Raw genomic sequence first — 25,126 nt, forward strand, 5'->3', positions numbered from 1 at the left:
AGTAGATCACAGACCACCTGGACGTTTATCGTATATGGGTGGCTATTGTTGCTGACCTCCCCATACACATGTATGATCAGCTCAGCACAGAATACATCTGTTCTCCATACGAAGAGGGTAAAACGCTGCTAACAAACATTGCTAGCTGCTGCTTGTCACCTACAACTATTGAGTGACATGTTCCAATATGACCAACATCTGCCGCTGGTCGACTGTTCATACACTGTTATACACATTAGGTGGTTGGCCTGAGCTGCTGAAACCATGGCTTTAGCCAACCTTACTGTGTTAATAGCCGCTTGTCCAGGACATCAATGTCAGGTTCACTCAAGCATATAAAATATCGTTCAGAGTTTTATTCAGAAAACTCATTTTTTTTCTCACTTGTCATCCGTGTGCAGTCTGTATACAATCCATTTTTTTAACATCAGCAGTTATTAACCTTTTACAGTTTCCTGTTTTACAGAATTGTAATGTATCCATAAAAATGGATGCTATACTGTAGCTCTGTTTGTTACCTGATTTATTTTATTTTTTTAGCACTCCCTTAGACTTCAATGGGTGAGTCTCATCCGATTTACAGAAGCATTTCTTTTCTTTTTTTCACATGCACATTGGTTGCTGAAAAAAAAATTGCTCATGTGCACTGCCTCATTGAATAACATTGGTCCAAGTAATGTACGTTTTTTTCACGGACAGCACTCAGACTGAAAATGTAATCATGTGAACGAGCCCCAAGAGTTAGCACCTTCACCAGTCAGCGGTGTGCACATCCCATGGTGGCCACAAGGTAAAGATGTCAACTAGTTTAAAGGGAATGTGTCACCAGATTTTTGATACTTCACCTAAGAGCAGCATGCTGTAGAGGCAGAGACCCTGATTACAGCAATATGTCATTTGCTAGGTGCTGTAATTTTAATAAAATCCCTGTTTTATCTTCTGCAGATCTAGCAGTTCTCTGAATGCTGAGCTCTGTGTAACCCGCCCACACCACTGATTGGCAGCTTTCTGTCTACACTGTGTGCATGAGCATGGAGGACTACCTGGCAGCAGGTTTACTAGTCCGCTAGTGATAATCCCCTGCTGATAAAACTGTGATTTTATCAAAACTATAGCAAGTAGTCCACATCAATGGAATCAGAGTCTCTGCCTTTACGTTATGCTGCTCTCAGATTAGGTGGCAGTCTGGTGACAGATTCCCTTTAATGCTGTCATTAATAGGCCCAGGATGGTGTCTTCATCTAGCGGACCAGCGCCACCCCTTTGTAGTCTTGAATTTCTGTTCGAGCCAGAGAGAACAATGGTTCTGATCCATCATTGCAGTTTCTCCAGTTTTCTGGAGGTATTTGCTCCTTTTTAGTGGCTTTATTATATACACCATATTCTCTATACAATTTGCGCTACTTTAAAAAAAAAAAAAAAAAACTTAGTCTTTTTTTATTTCTCCTCGACAACTTTGCTTATCCAGATGTTTTAAGCAACTAACCAAAAACAACATAAAATTAAAAAAACATCATAGAGAAAAGGCAGCCATATTTACTGACACAAAGACACAATATTGATGCATTGCAGGATGCAGCAGACCCCCACGATAAATGCAGAGGCGGCACAGGTGCAGATTACTGATGCAGCAGCCCCTCACCCACCATTCTTGGATAAGGTGGTCTCCCAGTATTATAACTGCACACAGGGATAAGGCGCCGGTCACACAGATATGTGATGCACAGTGTCTGACTTACAACCTATTGGTGGCGCCCATACTATTAGATCAGGCGGGCTGCCCAGCATCCTATAAGAGCACCCCACAAGACAAACGCCCCAATTATTCAAGGCAATGCTAAACGGCCTGGCTGCATCCTGCAAATAGATGAGAAATGTGCAGCAAAAAGATGTATAGAACAAATGAGGTATTGGTTGATATTTGGACAAAATACTCAAACATGCAACTTATGTCAAGGTCCTCACTTTTTTGAAAGTCTTCTCTAAAATTCAAAGGAACGAAAAGGACATAAAATTAAAAAAACATCTGTTTCCTCAGTAATCTGCGGCCTCAGCCTTTATTACAGGGGTCTGTAGTGCATTATTATTGTGCCTTGCTGTTGGTAAATATGGCTGCTTCCTTTTGTGATGATTTTTTTTAGTACATCGCCCTCCAGTTCCCACTGGAATCAATTTTCTGGAGAAGTTTTCAATTTGGAGCGTTTTTGCAACACTTTAAAATATTTTCAACTTTCGGTGCCAAAATGTCGCAAAAAACTTGTTTTAAGACAAAGACTTTTTGTATTTTGTCCAAATTCATGAACTCTGCGCTATTTTGAAGCATTTGGCACAAAAAAAATGTTGTCGAACACCACAAGACAAAAAAAAGAAAAGTAATAAATTGCAAATGATGAATATGGCCCAATCTGTATTCTGGCAGGGACACAATGTCAGGGCTGTAGACAATCAATGGCTGTAGCAGGAGACCAGCGGTGGATGGTAAGTGAGTATTAATTTCTTTTAGGCTGTGTGCCCACTTCGCGTTTTTTTTTTAAGCGTTTCCACAGCGGCAATTCTGCCGCAGAAATGCTTAAAAAAACGTTTGGTAGAAGGTCTGCCATGTTCCCCAATGATAATCCGCCTGTGCTGTGCACATACTGCGGAAATTTCCACTGCGGATTATCACTGCGGAAAAATCCGCAGCACTACCAATTATTTTGCGTAATCGTGGCGTTTTCGCCGCCATTGACTTGCATTGAATCGCTTAATATCCGCATGATTACATGTGCACATGCGGATATTAAGCGATTCAATGTGCGGATGGTACCCGGGTTTGGAGAAGAGGAGACTCTCAACCAGACCCAGGTACCATAGTACCTGTAAAAATAAAAAAATAAGAATTTAAAATAAAAAATATACATTATACTTACCTTCTGATGACCCCCGGTCTCCATAGCGATCCGTCCTGGCTCCCCGGCAGCTCACGATGGTCTAAAAGGACCTGCCATGACGTCATATAGTCATGTGACGGGTCATGCGACCGCTGACGTCGGCGGTCGCGTGACCTGTCACATGACTATTTGACGTTATCGAAGGTCCTTTTACACAACCGCGAGACACCGGGGAGACCAGACTCATCGGATAAGGAGACCGGGGGACATCGGAAGGTGAGTATAATGTTTTTTTTTTTTTTTTTATTATTTTTTACCATTTTTATTCTTTTTTTTTAACTAACTTGGTCACACTATATAAAATCCATGCCGGTTGCATGGATTTATATAGTTTGACCAAGTTGTCACAAGCACTTTTCCAAGTGATGCTAAAATCGCTTGGAAAGCGCTGGACAACCCGCATGCGAAATCGCATGATCAAAACGCTTCACATCCGCATGCGTTTTTTCTGCCAGGGAGATGCAAAAACGCTCAGGAAAAATCCGGAGCATTTCTGCATCGTGGGCACATAGCCTTATATTTATACCACTCCAGGCCCATAAATAAAGTCATTAAAATAGTTGATAACTCCTTTCACCAGTTTGAGCATGTTAAACTGGCCACATCATGGAATAGTGGCTGCGGAGCTGAGTGAAACGTAGTTTTTATTTTGTAATTTCTCCTTTCCGTTGTGGAGATACTAGCTTGTAAAGTTTAGGTTATAATTAACGTTAATACCTGGTCTTTAGCAGAGATTCATCTCTGGGAGCGTCTACCTTTTCCCCTGCATGACATTGACCAATCGTTAGCAGGAGGTATCATGCTGGTAAAAAAAGCCCAACTCCCAGAGAAGGTCCGAGCCGGCTTCTTCCTGTGAGACATGTAATGACACTCAGCTCTGCTCTCCGCCCTGCTGGCATCTACAGCAGGGGATGACTAGGGCAGAGCTGTGAGCCATTACAAACACGTCATGCAGAGAAAGGCTGCTTTGTTCTCTTAAGGCCCCGTCACACATAGCGACTCTACAGTGATCCCGACAACGATACGACCTGTCAGGGATCGTTGCTGCGTCGCTATGTGATCGCTTGTGAGCTGTCAAACAGGCAGGCTCACCAGCGATCAGGGGAGCAGCGACATCGTGGAAAGAATCTTTCCACGATGTCCTGCTCCTGGTTACCAGCCTGCTGAAGCAGGAGCAGGCTGGTAACCATGATAAACATCGGGTTACTAGGGGCACACGCACACCTAGTAACCCGCTGTTTATCATGGTTACCACTCTGCTACAGTGAGTGGGAGGTTACTGCTCACCGTAGCAGAGTGGTAACCATGATAAACAGCGGGTTACTAGGTGTGCATGTGCCCCTAGTAACGCGCTGTTTATCATGGTTAACAGCCTGATCGCTGGTCACACACAGCGATGTGTGCTGACCAGCGGGAGGGCAAAGACCAAAAAATTGTCCAGGACATTCTGCAGCGATCAGCGACCTCACAGCAGGGGCCTGATCGCTGCAAAGTGTCACACATAGCGACATCGCTGGTGAGGTCACTGTTGCGTCACCAAAACCGTGACACAGCAGCGATCTCGCTATGTGAGATGGGGGCTTTAGATAAATGATAACCTAAACTTTACAAGCTAATCTCTTCATAACAGAGAAAAGAAATTAAAAAATAAAAACTACTTTGTCCTCAGCTCTGCAGCCACTATTCCATAATGTGGCCAGTGTAACATGCTCAGACTGATGAAAGACCAGTACATTCCAGCTCTGTACATTGGTAGTGGCCATTTTTGGCTTCTGCAGGTCATTTACCATTGACTTCAATAAGAGCTGAGCTACCGTGTGCGGAGAACCTTTGGTGCTGTAGCTCCAGAAATCATCTGATTAGAGAAGGTGTCTGGTGGGAGTTAATCGGATATTGCTTACCTAGCCTAAGGAAAGGTTCTCCTCATGTCCTGAATAGCCCTTTTAATACTTGCCAACTCTCAAATCCTTCAAACTCCAAGAAGAGTTGGCAGATATCATTGACACCTCTGAAACTTCTTCGGAATCCGTTTCTTGTCTGTTGTGCTGGAATGCTCCACTATCAGCCAGAGTGCTGCATCCAAATGCATACCCTGGGGGTTATGAAATTAGCACAGTTGTGAACTTCCAGAACCCAATGGTATACAGTATACGGAATCTTTAATAGGATGAGTGAAATTATCTACCCATCATGTCTACTGTCTCACTGATCCCCATCACTGTCTCCTCCAAATCTCTCCAGTCACAACATCACAGTAAAGTACATGACTAAAGATAGCCACACATGAATGTTCGGATGAACTTTGGCCAAACCCTGATTTCAGTGGGACAAGCTATCTAAGGGTTCATTCAAACATTACTTTTTCCATGTCCCTGTTATCTTTTGATTCATGGATAGAACTTGTACCCATAGTAATCTACAGTCCTGCTCATTGTTATTGGCACCCATGAAGTTTAAGTACATAATGTGGAATATCTCCTGAAAAAAACGAATCAAGTGAAACAGTTTTTTGTATAGAGCACTCATGTTAAATACAAAAGAGAAAATGATAAATAATAATTTAAAACCAAAAACAATGGGAGGGAAAAATAGAAAAACCTAAAGCTTGCTATGACGCTGGTATTGGCACCCTTTGCATTAATATACTATGGAAACACATTTTGACTCACTTGTGGTAAATCACAAAAGAGATTCTCCTGTGATTAATTGCCGGTGCCCATGTGACATGAATTAGCCAATGAATGATTACTTCAGTGTTTTAAAAAGCCACATTCTAGGCCCTGTTCCTTTGTCACAATGGTGAAGACAAAGGAGCTGTCTGGGGACATCAGAACTGCTATTATTAGCAAACACAAGACTTCCAAAGGGTATAAGGCCATCTCCAAAGACCTTGGTATCCCAGTTTCAACAGTGCACAATGTTATTAAGAAGTTTACCAAGCATGGAACTGTAAAGAACCTCCCTGGATGGACTTGGGCGAAAGAGGAAAATGGACAAGAGATATCTTCAAAGCTTGGTGCGAATGGTGGTGTAAAAAAAAAAAAAGACCATGTCAAACATCCAAAGACCTGAAGTCCAACCTGGAACAGTCTGGGGTCGTTGTTTCAAGTACCATACACCACACATTAAACCAAGCCGAGCTTTATGGGCCAAGGTCAAGGAAGAAACCATTACTGAAGAAAAGACATAAAAAGGAACAACTGATCTTTGCCAAAGAGTACCTTGGCAAACCAGAGTCCTTCTGTGGACAGATGAAGCAAGAAATAGAGCTTTTTTGCAATGCAAAGCAAAAGTTTGTTTACAGATGGCGCAATGAAACTTATAAGGAAAAGAAAACCTTACCAACAGTTAAGCATGGTGGGGGATCCTCTTACGATACTGCCGTAGTACTGCTGGAAACCAGTGGCCGAAGGAGAACAAACAGGAACAGCAAGTGATAGTAGAGGTTCTTGAAGTTAGCAAGGAGTTGTAAAAAACAATCCGTAGATGAATTAGAACAGTCTGGGTAAGAATGTTCAGGAGCTTGAGACTGAAATTAGGCTAATGGCTAGACACAATGCTCAAGCAATTAGTGACAGGTCCATGTGGCTTTAAGTAGACCCAAGCAGGAAGCAAGATGGATTCCATAGATTCAGAATCCAACATCTGCAACTGCCCTTTACCAAGAACACAACAGCAGCCTCCAGTCTAAGGAGTTAAACTGCAGCACAATTACTAAAGTGAACAATAGCCACTAGTGGTCAAACTGTAGAAGGCAACATAAATCATGACATTACAACCCCTTTCAAATTCGGTCTCCGAACGATGCTTTGCTTGGTTTATATGGGTATTTCTTTAAGCAGTCAAAGAGCACTGAGATTTTCTACAGGTACTCAGGAGTTATCTTCAGGGTCGTACCCTTGGCACTTTATTAAGTACTGCAATTTGCTTCTGAATATTCTGGAATCCAGGACCTTTTCAACTATGTAATGTTCTTGCCCATCTATTTTAATAGGATCAGGAGGAGGCATTCGACGCCCTGGAAAAGGATTTGGAGCAAATAGCTTTAGTAAGGAGACATGGACACTGGATGTATCTTCATTGTTCTGGGAATTTGAAGGCAAAAAGCTGCTGGGCTAACGTCCGATTATTTTAAAAGTACCATTACATTTTTGACCCAGTTTTGGTGAGTATATATGGAGTTTCAAATTCTTGACGGAAAGCCATACCTCATCACCCATTTGGAAGTTTGGAGAAGGTCTGCGAGATTTATCTGCTGCTTCCTTATATTTCTCTTGGGCAATTCTTAAAGTGTATTTTAATATTTCCAGATTTGGTTGCAGGGATTGTATTCTGTCGGTGACAGCAGTGATAGGCATTTCTCTGGGAAAATTAGGAAGGATACTTGGATGGTACCCAGAATTTGCAAAGAATGGTGTTTGTTTGGTCGAAGCATTTTGAGAATTGTATGAAAATTCTACCATAGGAAGCCAATCAACCCAGTCATCCTGGAGATGACAAATGTAGCATCTGAGATATTGCTCTAAGGGTTCGGTTTGTGCGTTCAGTTTGACAATTAGATTGGGGATGGAATGCAGAACATAAGCTGACATCAATGTCCAGTGCTGCACAAAAATTCTTCCAGAATCTCAATGTAAATTGTGTTCCAGGATCATAGACTACTTCGTCTGGAACCACATGAAGACAAAACACATTTTGAATTACAAGATCAGCAGTCTCTTTAGCAGTAAACCGGTGCAGGGGACAAAATGTGCTGCTTTGTTGAGTTGGTCCACCAATACTAGGATTGAACTCTTCCCGATTAAGACTGGTAGTTCCATAAAGTCCATAGATATAGAGCCCCAAGGCGCGTTGGAATTTTTCAGAGGCTGCAATAATCACATTGGTGATGTGCGAGGAGTAGTGTTGAGCATTTCGATACCGCGAATATCGGTCGATACCCGATATTTCAGTATCGGAGTTCTGATACTTTTAGAATATCGAATACCGGAATCGGAAGTTCCCATAATGCCTGCGCTCTGCAGCGTCTCTGAAGGATGACAAGCTAGATGGCAGCGCTCAGCTTACTGTACTTGTCATTTAGTGTAAAGGATTTATTAAAAAATATTAGTGTTTTCATGCACCGTCTCTTTAAAAAAGCTGGCCGGCAATTCAGCATCGGTACCCGACAATTTAGAATAGAAAGAATAGAGCATCACACATAGATTAGATACATGTCAGTCACATATATAAGAAGTACAGTGATAGTGTTGATTACTGTGCTTGTCATTTAGTGTTAAAATAAAGGATTTATTAAAGAAAAAAATTGGCGTGGGGTTCCCCGTAATTTTAGTCTCTAGCGGAGGTTAAGCAGACGGCTGGGGCAGATGTTTGAAGCCTGGGAAGGGGGTAATACCCACGGAGCTTCCCAGGCTACTAATATCAGCCCCCAGCTGAAAACCTAGCCTTTACTAGCTATTAAAATGGGGGACCCCCAAAAAAATGACGTGGGGTCCCCCCTATTTTAATAGCTAGCAAAGGCTAGGCAGACAGCTGGGGGCTGATATTAATAGCCCAGGAAGGGTGCCATGAATATTGGCCCGCTCCCAGGCTAGAAACACCAGCCGTCAGCCGCCCCAGAAATGGTGCATCCATAGAATGCCTGGGAAGCTTCGAGGATTTTACCCCCTTCCCAGGCTTCAAACATCTGCCCCAGCCATCTGCTTAACCTCCACTAGAGACTAAAATTACGGGGAACCCCACGCCAATATTTTTTTTTTTTTTTTTTTAATATATCCTTTATTTTAACACTAAATGACAAGTACAGTAATCAACACAATCACTCTACTTATTATATATGTGACTGACATGTTTCTATCTATCTAATCTATGTGTGATGCTCTATTCTAAATTGTCGGGTACAGGTGTATGCCGCTGCTGAATTGCCGGCCGGCTTTTTTAAAGATGGAAAACAAAAACAGTAGGAGCGCTAATGGTGAAGAGCCTGAGGTTGGGGGGGGGGGGGAATGAAGGGGGAGATGTTGTGACCACTCACCTGGTCCTGTTGTGCAAAGGAGCCCCGCACAACAAGGGAAAACGCTTCCAGGTGGGAGTCTGTAAGATGATCACAACTAAGCAGGAACTGTTGTAGGGAGCTTCTGTCTGCTTCAGCGGTCACATGACCAGGACCGTGTGACCGAAGTGGGCATTCCACAATGACATCACGGCAGGTCCTGTAGTAGGCTAGTTGTAAACAGAGCAGCTTCCACCGCTCTCCACAAGGGAGATTAGCAATCAAGAAAGAAGGAATTCTGCGGTGTTAGTGAAGCGCTAGAACAACTAGACAGTGGATTAGGTTATAACACACACACCTTTTATTGTTTAGTACGCTCTCTAACGCCACGACGCGTTTCGATAGCAGACGCTATCTTCCTCAGGTAGAGGAAGATAGCGTCTGCTATCGAAACGCGTCGTGGCGTTAGAGAGCGTACTAAACAATAAAAGGTTTGTGTGTTATAACCTTATCCACTGTCTAGTTGTTCTAGCGCTTCACTAACGCAGCAGAATTCCTTCTTTCTTGTTGGCTTTTTTAAAGAGACTGTGCATGAAAACATTATTATTTTTTTTAATAAATCCTTTAACACTAAATGAAAAGTACAGTAAGCAACACTGTCACTGTACTTCTTATATATGTGACTGACATGTTTCTATCTATCTAATCTATGTGTGATGCTCTATTCTTTCTGTTCTTAATTGTCAGGTACAGGTGTATGCCGCTGCTGAATTGCCTGCTTTTCATGTAATACATTCTACATTATTCTTAGTTGTTTTCCTTCATGTAGAATTAACCTACAAGGATAGAAAGGTTTTATTTTTATTCCGATATTTGTGTCCCATTGACTTGCATTGGTTTCCGGTATCGGAATCGGCAATATCCGATATTTTTTGGGTATCAGTCCGATCCGATATTTCCCGATATCGGAAGGTATCGCTCAACACATAGCACAGTTGTTACAGGAAAATACATATTGTTTAACATCTTTTTGACAATAGGGCCACCAAAAGAAACAAGACAAATTCTTGTGTTTTTTAAATTCCTTTGTGTCTTGCTCACTTGGAGTCATGGATTAGTTTTAATATTTAAGTCTCACAGTTTCTGGAACATAGATGCAATGATTATGAGTCCATACGTTATTGTGAAAGGTAAGACATATATCATCTGGTGGATGCAGAAGAATGTTCTGTCTCGTATGCCTCTCATATATCTTCCTGTAAGTCTTTGTTATGGATCACCCCCAGGAAGTTGGACTCAGGCAGAATAGTTGTTGGTGGTGCTGCTGTAGAAGGATCTTTGGAGAAGATCCTATATAAAGCATCAACCTTACCGAGCCAGGTCTGTAAGGGATAACAAAGTTGAATTGGTTAAGAAAGAGACTCCATTGAGCCTGGCGGGGGGACAAACATTTGGCAGACGTGATAAATTCAAGGTTAGATGGTCAGAACAATTTGTTAAGCTACTCCTTCTAGATGATGTCTCCATTCCTTGAAAGCAGCAGTGATAGCTAAGAGCTCTTTGTTCCCATCATCATAATTCTTCTCTGACACGGTCAAACTTCTGGAAAAATAAGCACAAGAATGTAGCAAATCTTTTGTTCCTGTTCTTTGTGATAGAATGGCCCCTACTGCACGGTCTGAAGCATCCGCTTCTACAATAAGGCTGTGTGCCCACGATGCGTTTTTTTAAGCGTTTCCGCAGCGGCAATTCCGCTGCAGAAACGCTTAAACGCATGGTAGAAGGCCTGCCATGTTCCCCAATGATAATCTGTATGTGCTGTGCACATGCTGCGGAAATTTCCGCTGCGGGTTATCATTGCGGAAAAAAACGCAGCACTACCAATTATTTTGCGGAAGCGCTGCGTTTTCGCCGCCATTGACTTTCATTGGAATGCATGTATTCCTCATCACTGAATCTGTACATGCGGCATCCAAACGTTTCAATGTGCGGATGGTACCTGGGTGTGGAGGAGAGGAGACTCTCCTCCGGACCTGGGTACCATAGAACCTGTGAAAAAAAGATTGATATTGATTTTTTATTCTATTTACCTTTTGATGGCCCCTGCTGCGCTTGTCCTCCCTTGCCGGCAGATCACGGTGGACTGAAGGACCTTTGCTGAAGTCCTAGTCATGTGACGGCAGGTCCTTCAGTGGAGTGTACCGCGAGCTGCCGGCAGCCAGGACGGAGCGAAGCAAGACTCCGGGGGCCATCGGAAGGTAAGTAAGATTTTTTTTTTTTTTTAAACATTCTTTACGGTCACACTATATAAATCCATGCCGTTTGCATGGATTTATATAGTGTGACCAAGTTGTCAAGCACTTTCCAAATGATGCTAAAATCGCTTGGAAAGCGCTTGACAACCCGCATGTGGAAATGCATGTGAAGAACGCTTCACTTACGCTTGTCCCTGGCAGGAAAAACGCATGTACAATCCACATGCGTTTTTTCTGCCAGGGAGATGCAGAAACGCTCAGGAAAAAAATCCTGAGCATTTCTGCATCGTGGGCACATAGCCTAAAGGTATCTTCAGGATTGAGATTAATCCGTATAGGAGCTGTGGTGATCTTCGTCTTTAGGCAAGAAAAAGCATTTCTCCTTCCCCCATGACAGCACCACGGAGAGAGGGGATCTGCCCTTCAAGGACAGAAAACCAACAGATAAAAAGGGCGGTACCTCTCTACCCCATCAGTTGGTTTCCTGTCCTTGACTGGGACCAAGAAAGAAAGAAAGAGGAAGGAAGGTAGGTAGGTATCGGGGATTCCCTACATCGGCTGGTGCGGTGTCCTGAAGCGCCACTGCTGAGTTCAGTGGGCCTCCAGGGTGGCAGGGAGACGTGGCGCAGATGAAGGCTGGAGCCGCTGCGTTCTCCAATGGCGTCGGGTGACCAGGGCAGTGAGTAGGCCTGGGCTTCCGGGGCTCATTTCGCAGAAGCGCGCACCTCGATCTCCGCTGCGGTGCACCACTGGGGAGTTGGCGTGACTGGTCGCCTCCCCCTGATGGAAGCCGCGGTGCACCACTGGGTTGTTGGCGATCCGGGCGCGCGGTGGCGAACGTGCCGCGGTGCATCTCTGGGAGTGTCGCGTTTGAACGCGGGATCGCTGAACTCATTGCGCCCACCGCCCAGCCTGGGAAAGAATAGCGTCCTGGGGGGGGGGGGGGGCGTCCCCCACACTAGAGCAAAACATTCTGATTACCCCGTACCTGGATGATTTGCTGATAATAGGCAACTCTTTCAATCATTGCAAGGACCAACTAGCAAGGGTCATGGATTCCTTGACTAATTTAGGCTGGCTTCTGAACCTAAAAAAAGTCAAAGTTGGAGCCGGACCAAGTACAAGAGTATCTAGGCATCTTATTAGATTCGAGATATCAGGAGTGCCGTCTCCCGGCAGGGAAAATTCAGAAAATGATAGCTCGGATATCTCAAGTAAAGGACCACCCCTCTATGACTTTGCGAAAAGCAATATCCCTTCTAGGTTCCATGACTGTCTGTATTCCGGGGGTCCGTTGCGCTCAAGTACATACCAGGGACTTACAATGGGAAATCTTGGGGGCAGAAAAATCGCTAAAAGGGCACTTAGAAGGTCAGCTAACTTTGTCATCAAAAACCATACTTTTCCTAAGAGGGTGGGTGGAGGTGGACAGTTTAACCCGAAGCATTCCATGGAAGATCTCAGTGTTGCAGGTCCTAACTACAGATGCAAGTCTCAGGGGGTGGGGGGCTCACCTAAATGGCTCAAGGGGTCTGGACAAAGGACTTAAAAGGCGTATCCTCCAATATGAAGGAACTTCTAGCAGTAAAATTCGCCCTCTCAAAATTTCTAAACACTCTACAGGGACACCATGTAAGAGTGCTCTCGGACAACAGGGTAGTAGTAGCATACTTAAATCACCAGGGGGATACCTGGTCCCATTCTTTACTACAAGTAACAAAATCCATCCTCCAGTTAGCTGAGAACAATTTGGGGTCTCTGTCTGCACTCCACATAAAAGGAACAGAAAATCTCACAGCAGACTTCCTGAGCCGAACCCAGCTGAGACAGGACGAATGGGAGCTGAATCAGTTAGTGTTCAACTAACTCAAGGAAATGTGGGGATACCCTTCCATAGACCTATTCGCCAACTGGCAGAGCAAAAAAGTGGACATATTCTGCTCAATAAACCCCAAGGGGAACCCAACAGCATTAGATGCATTTTCAATCCCATGGAACCACCAGCTATCCTATGCCTTTCCCCCGATCACTCTGATTCCGGCATTTCTGAGGAAAGTCAGGGAAGACAGGGCAAACGTAATTTTGATAGCCCCCCTCTGGCCAAAGGCCCTGGTTTTCCTGGCTGAGAATAATGTCCACCTCCGACCCCTGGGTTCTTCTGGAAATTCCGGATCTCCTTTTCCAGGGACCGGTCCTCCATCCTCAGGTAGCAAATCTACACTTGACAGCCTGGATTTTGAGAGGGCGCTCTTAAGGGATAGAGGTTTTTCCTCGAATTTGATCTCCACTCTACTACAGAGTAGGAAACCCATAACCACCAGACTTTACGGTAAAACCTGCAAAAAAATCCTTTCATATTCAGGTACAAGAGGAGGTCCCCATTACTTCCATCTTAGAGTTCCTACAAAGGGGGTTAGAGCGAGGTCTGGCCACAAGCACACTAAAGGTTCAAGTTGCGGCATTAGGAGCCCTATACAACTGTGACCTGACCAGAAATAGGTGTATATCTAGATTCATCAAGGCATCATCCAGGTCTAGGCCCATCCCCTCCCAGAATACTCCTCCTTGGGACTTAAACTTAGTCCTTACAGCCCTAACCAAACATCTCTTCGAACCTTTAGCGGATGCATCTCTAAAAACCCTATCTCTTAAGATGTCACTCTTAGTAGCTCTCACATTGGCACGAAGAGTTAGCGACATACAAGCACTATCAGCAGGGCCCCCCTTTACGCAAATCCTAGAGGCCAGGGTGACCCTTAGGACTGACCCAGCATACCTTCCTAAGGTGGGATCACACTTTCATAGATCGCAGGAGGTCACCCTCCCTTCCTTTTGCCCTAGTCCTAAAAACGGGGGAAAAAGACCTACACACCTTAGACGCCAGAAGATGCATTATCAAATGCTTAGAGACCACACGGGAGTGTAGGAAGGATAGGTCTCTTTGTGTGCTTCCAGGGACCTCGGAAGGGACAAAAAGCTTCCAAGGGCAAACTGGCAAGACGGATAAGAGATGCTATCTTCCTGGCATACTCGTCAAGCGGGGAAACTGCCCCGAAGAATCTAAAGGCTCACTTGACTAGGGCAGTAGCAGACTCCTGGGCGGAGAAAGCCGGTGCTTCAGTAAAACAGATATGTAGAGCTGCAACCTGGTCTTCCCCCTCTACATTCTTTAAACACTACCGGCTAGATCTAACCTCTTCTTCAGACCTTACTTTTGGTAGAAGGGTTCTGGAAGTGGTGGTCCCTCCCTAAATGACATTTTTCTGCAATTCTCTCCGTGGTGCCGTCATGGGGGAAGGAGAAAGACTTAGTTACTTACCGGTAACAGGATTTCTCAGAGCCCATGATGGCACCCGTATATTCCCTCCCTTCACGCATGGGTGTGCACACTTATTTGTTACTTATATGTAGTCACGAGGTGTGCCTAGTAAACTTAAAAATTTAAAATTTTGTGTTACTAACCTGGGGGTCCTCTCTGTGCTCTGTAAACAGCCGATGCGGGAGAGAGGTGCCGCCCTTTTTATCTGTAGGTTTCCTGTCCTTGAAGGGCGGATCCCCTCTCTCCGTGGTGCCGTCATGGGCTCTGAGAAATCCCTTTACCGGTAAGTAACTACGTCTTTTGTGCTTGAGGAGACCAAACAAACTATATGCTTTTCTTTGTTAATTCGTTGATTGGTGCAATTATACCTGAAAAATTCTCAATGAAATGACTGTAAAAAATTGACAGCCCACAAATCATTGGACTTATTTCACCTTTTTTGGCGTTGGCCACTCAATTATAGCAAGATTCAAGCTAGAGTCCATTTGCAATCCTTGAGTAGAGATTATATAGCCCAAGAACTGGATCTCTGTTTGATGGAACTCGCATTTCTCCAGCTTAATATAAAGATGGTGGTTTCTTAGACACTCTAGCAGGGCTATGGAGTCGGTAAGCCAAATCTCAGACTCCTCAATTTCCATGACGCCGACTCCACGACTCCAACTCCCTCATACATGGCTCATGTTTAAGTGATAAATTTACTGTAGCACAGATTAATCTTAGCTAAAAGTCTAGACCCTTAGATCAGGAATAGGACAGACATTTATAGGACATTTCATAACTTTCCCAAATTCTTATGAAAAATATTGCCCACAAACTGCATTGAACTACTGTACCCAATTTGTTATATATTTTAGGAGTCGGAGTTGGTCCATTTTATACCGACTCCACCAAAATGGACTCGGACTCCACGACTCTGACTCCACAGCCCTGCACTCTAGCACAGTTTTCACATGATTCTGATGCTTTTCTTCAGAATTAGAAAAGATTATTATCATTCAGATAAATGACTGCAAATTGATCAAGCAAGTCTCTGAAAATGTCATTAACGAATTACTGAAACGTTGCAGGAGCATTGCACAGTCCAAACTACATGACTAAGTACTCATAGTGTCCATAACATGATCTGAATGCCGTTTTCCATTCATCACCTGGTCTAACACGAACCAAGTTGTACGCTCTTCGAAGATCCAGTTTTGTGAATAACTTTTCAATGACTAACTCTGTCCAGCAATTCAGGGATCAAAAGCAGAGGGTAACAATTCTTTTCAGTAATTTTATTCAATTCTGTGTAATAAATGCAGGGTCTCAAGGAGCCGTCTTTCTTTTTAGCAAAAAATATAGGTGCACCTGCTGGTGATGAAGATGGACGAATAAACCCTTTAGCTAAATTTTCATCAATGTATTCCTTGTGTTTTTAATTCCTGCTAAGCCAGTGGGTAAATGCTTCCAAAAGGTATTACTGGACAATCATATGGCCGATGAGGAGGGAGTTTGTCGCCATTTTTCTTGTCACGGTGGATCCTGGGATGTGGGCGGGGTTACCCCGCGTGTCACACCCAGCATCCACAGCGCACTTTCCCTCTCATTCATCGGGAAAGCGCATGGTGGATGCTGACACGTGGGGTAACCTCGCCCACAACTCAGCAGCCACCGAGGAGACCGTGCCACTGATGTCATGCCTCACTTGACGTGACATCAACGGGGGGGTCACGTGATGCCTGTGAGTGGCCAGCTATAGTGCCGCTCACAGGCAGAAACAGCAGCACAAGGTATTTACAAAGATACTTTTCACCATAAAAATACATTGAGGCATTATCAATAGTATTGGACAAACCCTTTTAAAGATAATTTTGCAAAACAGCGTTTACCTGATGTAGTACCATCATTGTAGCTGAAGCTGTTACACAACGATTAGGGTCATCAAACACCTGGCTCATGGCTGCTAGGAAAGACTCCAGATCATTAAGTCGATCATCATGAGTTTCAATCATGGGGCTAGCTCAGGCCAATGCTTTATGTGTCAGTAGCATAATGATACACTATACTTTTGATCTGTCAGTATGGAAGTGAGCAGGGTGTGCACCAAATTTGTCACATTCTCCACCAAACCTGAAAGGTGGGAGTGGAAGGGTGGGTGGAGGGTCCAGAGCAATATGTTGATTTTGTAATTGAAGGATTTGCTCAGACTGCAGTGCAATCTTATTGCTTAGATCTTGCACAATATTCTGTAGATCCTGTGTAACTTGTCAAAAAATGTGAATTTATGAGTTGTGTGATTTTCAAATGTCGTGTATTTTATTTTTAGTGTTTGCATATCTGCATAGATGTTGGTAAGCAAACAGTTCATCTTCGTTACACGCACATCCAATTTTCCTCCCTCGGCGGCATCCATAATGAGGCTTGACTATCCTGTTACGATAGTGGTGTAGTTCTGCTGGAAACCAGTCACCGAAGGAGCACAAGCAGGAACAGCAAGCGGTAGAATAATGTTCAGGAGCTAGAGACTGAAACTAAGCTAATAGCTAGACACAGTACTCAAGCAATGAGTGAGAGGTCCATGTGGCTTTAAGTAGGCCCAAACTGGAAACAAGATGGATTCCATAGATTCAGAACCCACCATCTTGGTAAACGGCAGTTGCAGAACACAACAGCCACCAGTGGAAAGGAGTGAAACTGCAGCACAATTATTAAAGTGAACAATAGCGGTCACGAGTGGTCAAACTGTAGAAGGCAACAGCAATCCTGACTTGCGTAATGCTGTGGGGTTGCTTTGCTGCATCTGGTACTGGAGGCCTTGACTGTATCACAGGAATCATGAAACAGAAAATTATCAAGAGATTTTAGTGCGAAATGTCCTAACCGGTGTAAGAAAACTTGGTTTGAGTTGAAGATCCTGGTTCCTCCAGCAAGACCATGACGCAAAGCACACTTCCAGAAGTACACAGGAGTGGTTGAAAAATAAAATATAGACTGTTTTAAAATGGCCAGCAATGAGTCCTGACCTCAATCCCATTGAAATCTTTGGGGTGAGCTGAAATCTGCCATTGTGAAAAAGAACCCTGCAAACATTCAAGAGCTTAAACTAACTGCAGAGGAAGAGTGGGAGAAAATTCCAGCTGCAAGAAGCTTATAGATGGCTACAAGAAACGTTTGGAAGTTGTCATCAATGCCAAAGGGTGTGCAACTAAGTATTAATTAGGGGTGTCTTTATTGTTGCACATGCTGTTTTTATTTGAAATTGTAACATGGAAGTTGAAATACAATGTTTTATTACTGTATTACTTTGGACCACTAATTAAAAAATCCTAAGGATATAACTTTGGTACATTTCCATTTATTTCTGAAGATATTGTACACCCTATGAAAAAATGAAGTGGTGCCAATAATGGTGAGCAGTACTGTATGGGGATGTTCACATGGTGTATTTTTGCAGCTCAAGTGGTCCTCCCCAAAACACGGAGACAGGTTCGATTTTGATCCGAGTCATAGATCAAACTCTTCAGTGCAAGTGAGTCTGTGAGGAAATTGTAAATCAATTGGATACCATCAATGTGCTACCTGTTTTTCATGGACTAATTGATAGAAGCTCCACAATCCTCCATCAGTTTTTTGTTTTTTTTTGTCTTTGCATACAAGAATAGCTGATCATAAAAACTGATACTGATGAAAATCTGATCAAAAACACTAATGAAGCGCAGGCCTTTTTTTTTTTTTTTTTTTTTTTTGCTTTTGATAAAAATCTCTGACATCTGAATGAGGCCTTATATGTTACAACCCATGTAAACGTGTATAACAAAGAAAGTGTAATTGCAATCATTTTCTGGGAGAAATACTTCATTTTTTGAAACAATTTCAAGGCTGCCAACAATTTCGGCCATGACTGTATTTTCCTTATGGACATATAATCCTATTTCTATGGCTAAGACAAGAGTCAAGCACAATATTTCTTGCAGCTCTGGTCCACCGAGCCTGCTGGACCAAGATAGGTTTCACTTCTGCGTCTGTCATCATCCAGCTCGTTTCATGCACTTCCTAGACCCTGCGGCATCATGCCATTAAAGGAGTTGTCCACTAATGGACGACCCCTGCTTAATAAATTCAGGGTGCCATAGAGATTAAAAACAAGTGTTCTCCCCTTCCGCAGCGGTGTCGTTCCTTGTGGGTGATATGACTTTGTGTCACATTACCACTGCAGCCTTTAGTATTTCGTCAGAGTGGTTGTCTGCTCTGAATATTGATGAGCTGCTGTTGATTGGCTGCAGCGGTCACATTGTAATGGTGCCACTGCAGGACGTAAGTCTATATTGTGCCGTGAATTGATTAAGCAGAGGTTGTCCAGTAGTGGACAACCCCTTTAATACAGTGAGTTAAAAAGGTGATTCTGGGTTATTATTGGCATTAAGGGATTGTCCATAATTTAGAAAAAATAGCTGCTCAGTTTCCAAAACAGTGCCAAAGTTTGCACCCTAACCCTTTCACTTTAATAAAGCTGAGCGACAATTCCAGACACAACCCATGGATACTTGTGGCAAGATCTTTTTGGAAAAATAAGTTATTTTTTCTAATTCTGCACATCCTCTTACAAGTCATCTCATTTGGTCTGGATCTGTTTGTGATGTGTTAGGGACGACAGTATTTGTGGCATGTGATGTATGTGCATACAACTGTTACATGTATGTGCTTTGGTGTATGTGCATTCACACACCTGCTAGTGGTCCCTGGGGTGTTGGTCTTGGGGTGGCCTCGTAATGGAAAGTCTGCAGAACGGAGAATACAGAATAATGAACTTGAGTAATTGGTTTGCTGCAGTCAGTAGGAGTAAGAGGTGAGGCTGGAAGAATGCTGTTTGCTAGCTCTGTTAATGAGAGGAAGTTTGGTGTTTGAGCTATAAATTGAGATCTGGGGGTGGTATATACAATGTGGCGCAGTAGCTAATAGTTCCTACTTTGCAGTTTAATCTCCAGATAAGTTATCCTTAGTTGTCAATGGGTCTCCTGTTTTTCTGCAAGACGAGCCTCTCGCTGTCAGCACATATTTCGGAGTTCCCAGAGGAAGTTTTAAAGAGCATCTGTTGTCATCAGGGTTATACATATTAAACTAAAGGCATTTCCGTAATGGCGCTGGTATACTGATGTAATACATATGTTCATTGAAGAAATCCGCAGGCTGGTTTTCATAAAATCATCATTAAAAGTTTTGGTCTCCGTTCATCTGGGCGGGACTGTGGGTAGGGTCTTTGGCTCTGCCAAGGCCCCTCTGCAGTCTATCTTCTTCTGTATTTAAATCCCGTGGTGTTCAAGCTGCGGGCCAGCACTTGCGCAGATTGATCTCTTGATGAGTTTCAATAAAATGATGCTGGTAACGGCGCATGCGCAGATTGATTATTTTCAGTTTTCGGGAAAATGGTGCTGGTGGCAGCGCATGCGCAGATTGGGATTTCGTCTCATTGGAGATGATACAGTGTACAAGGCGCCCTGGAGGAAACTAAACAAAAACTTCAAATGAGGATGAATCTTTGCAGATGCACAATAAGGAATGAGCTTGACATGCCTGTGGGAAATAATTTCTCTGGATTGAGATGCAGTATGACAGATTTAAGAGTCTAAAAAGGAATCTGTGAGTAGGTATTTTCTATGCAATCTGAGGACAGCATGAGGTCGGGGTTAAAACACTAAATTCGATGTGTCACTTATCAAGCTGTACTTACAATGAAGATTTTATCATTAGGAGATTATCACTTCTGTGACTAGCTGGTGCACATGCTAAGTTGTCCGACTCCTCCCTTTCCTGTGATAAGCAGCTCACTGTCAATACACAATATACATAAAGAGCCTGGTGTGGGCGGGGTTAGCTTCCTCAGATCTGATTCATTCTGCAACTAAGAACTGATTATGTCAGAACAACTGCACCCGGTAAACTAAGTGATACATCTTCGGATTCAGCTTCTCTTTGCCTACATCATGGTGCTCTCAGATGGGGTAGAAAATATCTGGTGACAGATGCCCTTTAATACTGAACGGTCTTTTTAAGAACAACAGAAAAAATCTGGAAATTTAAAGCAGATAAGGATGTTCAGTTCTTTGACAAAGGACTCAATCCAACACTGCATGGGCACAGTTCACACCTCCAACAGACTGACTCCAGATCACCTAACTCCTTGTAAACTTGCCTTATGAAGGGGCCTCTGTGCTCTGAAAGTTTTCAAATATATTTATTGGCTCACCAGAAAAATTATCTCCCTCCAAGAATAAGTTTGTCTTTTTTGGGCATAAAGGTATTTGCGTAGAATATAACACAGTACCAAAATATAATTGTTTATAACTTATTATACATCATTTTAAAATAAGTAAATATTTCATATTCACCCATAATGATATAAGCTCAGTGTGAAAGCATGAGTACAGCTCCAATCACCCAAGAAGTCTGTGCATAATTAGTAGTGGTGAGCGAGCACTAAAATGCTCAGGTGCTCATTGCTCGGGTCGAGCAAATTGTAACACTCGGGTGCTCGACCCGAGCAACGAGCCCAATGTAAGTCTATGGGAAACTAGAGCATTTTTTAGGCGGCTCCCCCCGGCCGTCTGCAGAGGGCCTAAAAATTGCCCAAATTGATGGGAACAGTGCTCAAATGACATGGGAACAGCATGGGGAAGACCCCTGGAAGCATCTCTGACTCCCAGATCACTGCTGTCAACAACTTTGTCAGAGTATTACGCCACTTTTACGAACTCACAATAAAACATACAAAAACGAAACCAAAATGGATTTTCCTGGGAAATATGTTAAGGAACATCCTTTCAAGTGTAATAACTTGTACTGTATATAAGGCAAAATAAGTAACCAAAACCAAAAATACTCCTCCACACCTTGGGCTATGTTTACACGTAGCGTTTTTTGATGCGTTTTTGCACTTTTGCATTGCTTTCAACCAAGACAAATGCATTCACCAGGAAATGTCATTTTAACATTTTACAACCTTATCTAGCCATGTGGTGTGAGATATCATCAGACACATGCATACAGTGCTGAAAAGACATGGGAACAGCATGAGGAAGACCTCTGGAAACATCTCTGACTCCCAGGTCACTGCCTAAAAGTGTGCCCATCATAAGTGATCCTTGACGCATGCGAAGATGCCTTCCGCCATGCACCTGTCGTTGCAGACTTGCAACAATCACCGTTCACGTCCTTGTCCCAGTGCAGGGTTCAGTTATCCCTACCCCATTCCTTGGAATGCAAGCGCAAGTATGCAGCCAGCCACCCACCAAACCACAGGCTGCAATATTATACTGCCAAATTTTGGGCTTTGACACACAAACATCTTTCTTTGCGCATTTAATTTCATGACTACACAGTTGGACAATGGCCTGATCTGCAATCCTTTTTGAGAAATAACATGCATAAGCACGGCTGATCCACGTTAAAAAAACAGCCCTAGAGTGTCTGGGCAGGGTTGGACGGACCCAACAGAAAACCGGAGACTCCTCCGGTGGGCCCTGGCTTCTCCTTCAGGGGAGTTCATAGTGCCGAGGTGAGGCCATGATGATAATAGAGGCCACCATTTGCTTAGTTTTCTGTGACTTGGAATGCTAGTATGCAGCCAGCCACCCACCCACAGGCTGCAATACTAATCTGCCAGATTTCTGGGCAGCTGCTTGCACATGAAATGTGGTCTTTTAGGCTTGTGGAGGCTTAAGCTTTTCACAACCTCATGCCTCGTTTCCATACTCTGTCCCCAGCCGTCACTATTTCTCCCGGTGTTGTCTCCGCCTTCTACAAGCGCTTGTCCCTGAACATTACTGCTGGTACTTTTCTGTGGGAATTTGCTTGCCTCCTACCAGCCTGGAATATTTCCAGTAAACTATGGTACAAAGCCATGGTATTAGCACTGCCCCCAGTAACAGTAGCGAAGCCATCCCCAATTTCCTTTTCAGGAGTTTTATTTGGTAGACTGAGTGGCTGCCCAAATACATTAGTTTCTCACAAAGGAGCTGAAGATAGAGTGGCAGTAGGTGCAAGTTTCTCCAGCCTGTTAGATATTAGAGGGTGAATGGCAACACATTGGATCCGTGGTTAGCACTGAAGCCTTGCAGCGCTGGGATCCTGGGTTCAAATCCCAGCAAGGACAACATCTGCAAGGACTTTGTATGTTCTCCCTGTGTTTGCGTGTGTTTCCTCCTCAGTAAAAAAGCAGCCATAGAGTGTCCGGGAACCTTCCCACACACTTTTTTTTTTTTTTTTTTTTAGCCAGGACTGCTTCTCGGCAGGGTTGGACGGTCCCACCAGAGAGTCCTCTGGTGTGCCCTGGCTTCTAGATCAGGAGAGTTCGTGATGGCGCTAACTTTGTGGCTGCTATGGGGCTCTTGAGCGGGGGAGAAAGGTGAGCCCTCAGAATCAAATCCTCTGTTGGGCACAATGTTTTTCAATCTGAAACAGCTTCTCAGTGGGAGTTGTATTTCACCACAGCCATATTCTCTAGCTCGATGAAAGGACTGGCATAGAGGGAAACCGTATCTACTCTGGCTGTCATTTCTCCGTAACCAGGTTCCGCCCATTGTCACACACAACCATGCCTGGCTGCATGTTCAGCGGTGAGCGCCACAGATCAAGCTGCTGTGTTACAGCTTTCATCAACTCTGCAGCGCTGAGCGGTTTGTCACCTAAGCATTAAGCATGTTATCTTCAGCACAGCCTGTTGCCGCTTGGCCAAGGCAGTGCTGACAGCTTGTGACTGATGTGGACATTTCGGAGATGGAGGAGGAGGTGCAGGAGCTGAACAATGTGATTACATTGAGGTTACATTGGAGACTCTGTTGTTATACTAAAGAAAGATCCTACTGTTTTGTTTTTTTTTTACGTTATTTTTTAAGACAAATGCATTCACCGGGAAATGTCATTTTAACATTTTACAACCTTATCTGGCAATGTGGTGTGTGACACATCATCAGACGCATCCTGTTTCATTGATGATGGAGGGACTCTGAAATACACATAGAGCAGGGCCACAGTAACCAGTATGACATGTTCCCATTAGAAAGGAGAGGGTCTGCTATACAGTTATAGGGTATGCAGTGAGTCCAACGGCTGACCAAATTTAGGAAAAACCCCACTAAGGATTTAAAGACACATAGAGCAGGGCCACAGCAACAACAAATTCCCATTAGAAAGGAGAGAGTCTTCCATAGTGTTGGCCTATGCAGTGAATGCAAGGGCTACCAAAAATTTCGAAGCACTTCAATGCCCCTTGGAAGAGACGTGGAGGAGGGCCTCATAAAAAAATGTTCCCATTATAAAGGAGCGGGCCTCCTATGCTTGTAATTCCCATGCACTAAGTGTATGAGCTGACAAACATTTACCCCTGGGGAGTATACATGAACATACTGTATAATTTTTTTTTTTTTTTTTAACGGGCATCATAAACACCCTTTAAAAAAATTATGTGGGTGTTGCATCACGGACCAGTGTCACCCTGGTGATACTGTGGTGGAGGATGAGGAGAAGGAGGAGGACAAGAGCAAATAGCCCAAATCAGGAAGCGTATACCCATGTCTGGGTGTGAAAAGGTTCATGGGAATACACCTCCCAAGAAAAGACACTGGATTTGAGTTTGTTACGCTGCTATCATTCGGTGCTGTTGAGAAGTCTAGCCAAATCCAGCCCTTGTTCATTTTTATAAGAGTCAGCCTAACCGCATTTTCAGTTGACAGGCGGATGCGCTTATCAGTTATTCCACCAGTGGCACTAAAAACCTGCCCTGCTAAAACTCTGGCGGCAGGGCAGGCCAGGACCTCCCAGGCATAGAGAGCCAGTTCATTCCACGTATCCAGCTTGGATACCCAATAATTATAAGGCTCAGAGGAATCACGGAGGACGTTGGTACGGTCGGCAAGGTACTCCCTCAGCATCTTCCCAAACTTAGCATTCTTTGTGAGAGTACCCCTTGCCTCAGGGCCTGTGCGATGGGAGGGGCTGAGAAAACTCCCAGAATTTTGACAGTGTTCCCTTGCCTCTGCTGGATTGAAGTTGTGTCTCTCTCGCCTGTTCTCCTTGGCTGTCCAACGAAGTGTGCCCTCTGCCGCCAGCGTTTTCAGATTGAAACTTTTTTATAGTTCCGCAACAAGGGCCTTCTGGTACAGCCCCATTTTTGTAGACCTGTCCGCCTCAGGAATAAGAGATATAAAGTTCTCCTTGTAGCGTGGGTCTAGAAGTGTCACCAACCAGTATTGACTGTCACCCAAAATTTTGAGAACGCGAGGGTCATGGGAAAGGCAGCATAACATGAACTCAGCCATGTGTGCCAGACTACTAACAGGCAAGACTTCCGTGTCCTCACCAAGAGGATGACTTACCATGCTCTCCTCCTCCTCTTCTCTGTCCTCTGGCCGTCCACACTGAACAGACGGTATGACAGCTGTGCAAGTAGTACCATCTATAGTCCATGAAACTAGCTCCTGTCTTTCCTCCTCTTTCTCATTGTCACCCAATCCACTTTGGGATGATATGAGGCTGGGCTGCGTGTAATCACCCTCTATGGTTCCTTGCTCCATCTCATCGTGCTCTGCCTGCAATGCATCCTCTTTGATTGTGAGCAGAGAGCGTTTCAGAAGACAGAGAAGCGGGATGGTGA

At 43.9% G+C, this 25,126-nt stretch overlaps 1 protein-coding gene across 7 annotated transcripts in view; it reads left to right on the forward strand.

The window, feature by feature from the left end:
• The window catches only part of METTL15 (methyltransferase 15, mitochondrial 12S rRNA N4-cytidine), a 410,148-nt gene that overhangs the window by 6,338 nt on the left and 378,684 nt on the right, over window positions 1–25,126 (forward strand). For 4 of the 7 annotated variants that reach the window (XM_073658075.1, XM_073658073.1, XM_073658074.1 and 1 more), the window contains one exon: window positions 6,925–7,095. The exons of the other annotated variants lie outside the window; for them this stretch is intronic. The gene's annotated coding sequence lies outside the window, so the exon portion shown is untranslated. The remainder of the gene's footprint in view (window positions 1–6,924; window positions 7,096–25,126) is intronic. 7 annotated transcript variants of the gene reach the window in all.

Source organism: Phyllobates terribilis, unplaced genomic scaffold (assembly GCF_046119375.1).
Source record: "Phyllobates terribilis strain yellow unplaced genomic scaffold, ASM4611937v1 Scaffold_13__5_contigs__length_258822181, whole genome shotgun sequence".
Classification (NCBI taxonomy): domain Eukaryota; kingdom Metazoa; phylum Chordata; class Amphibia; order Anura; family Dendrobatidae; genus Phyllobates; species Phyllobates terribilis.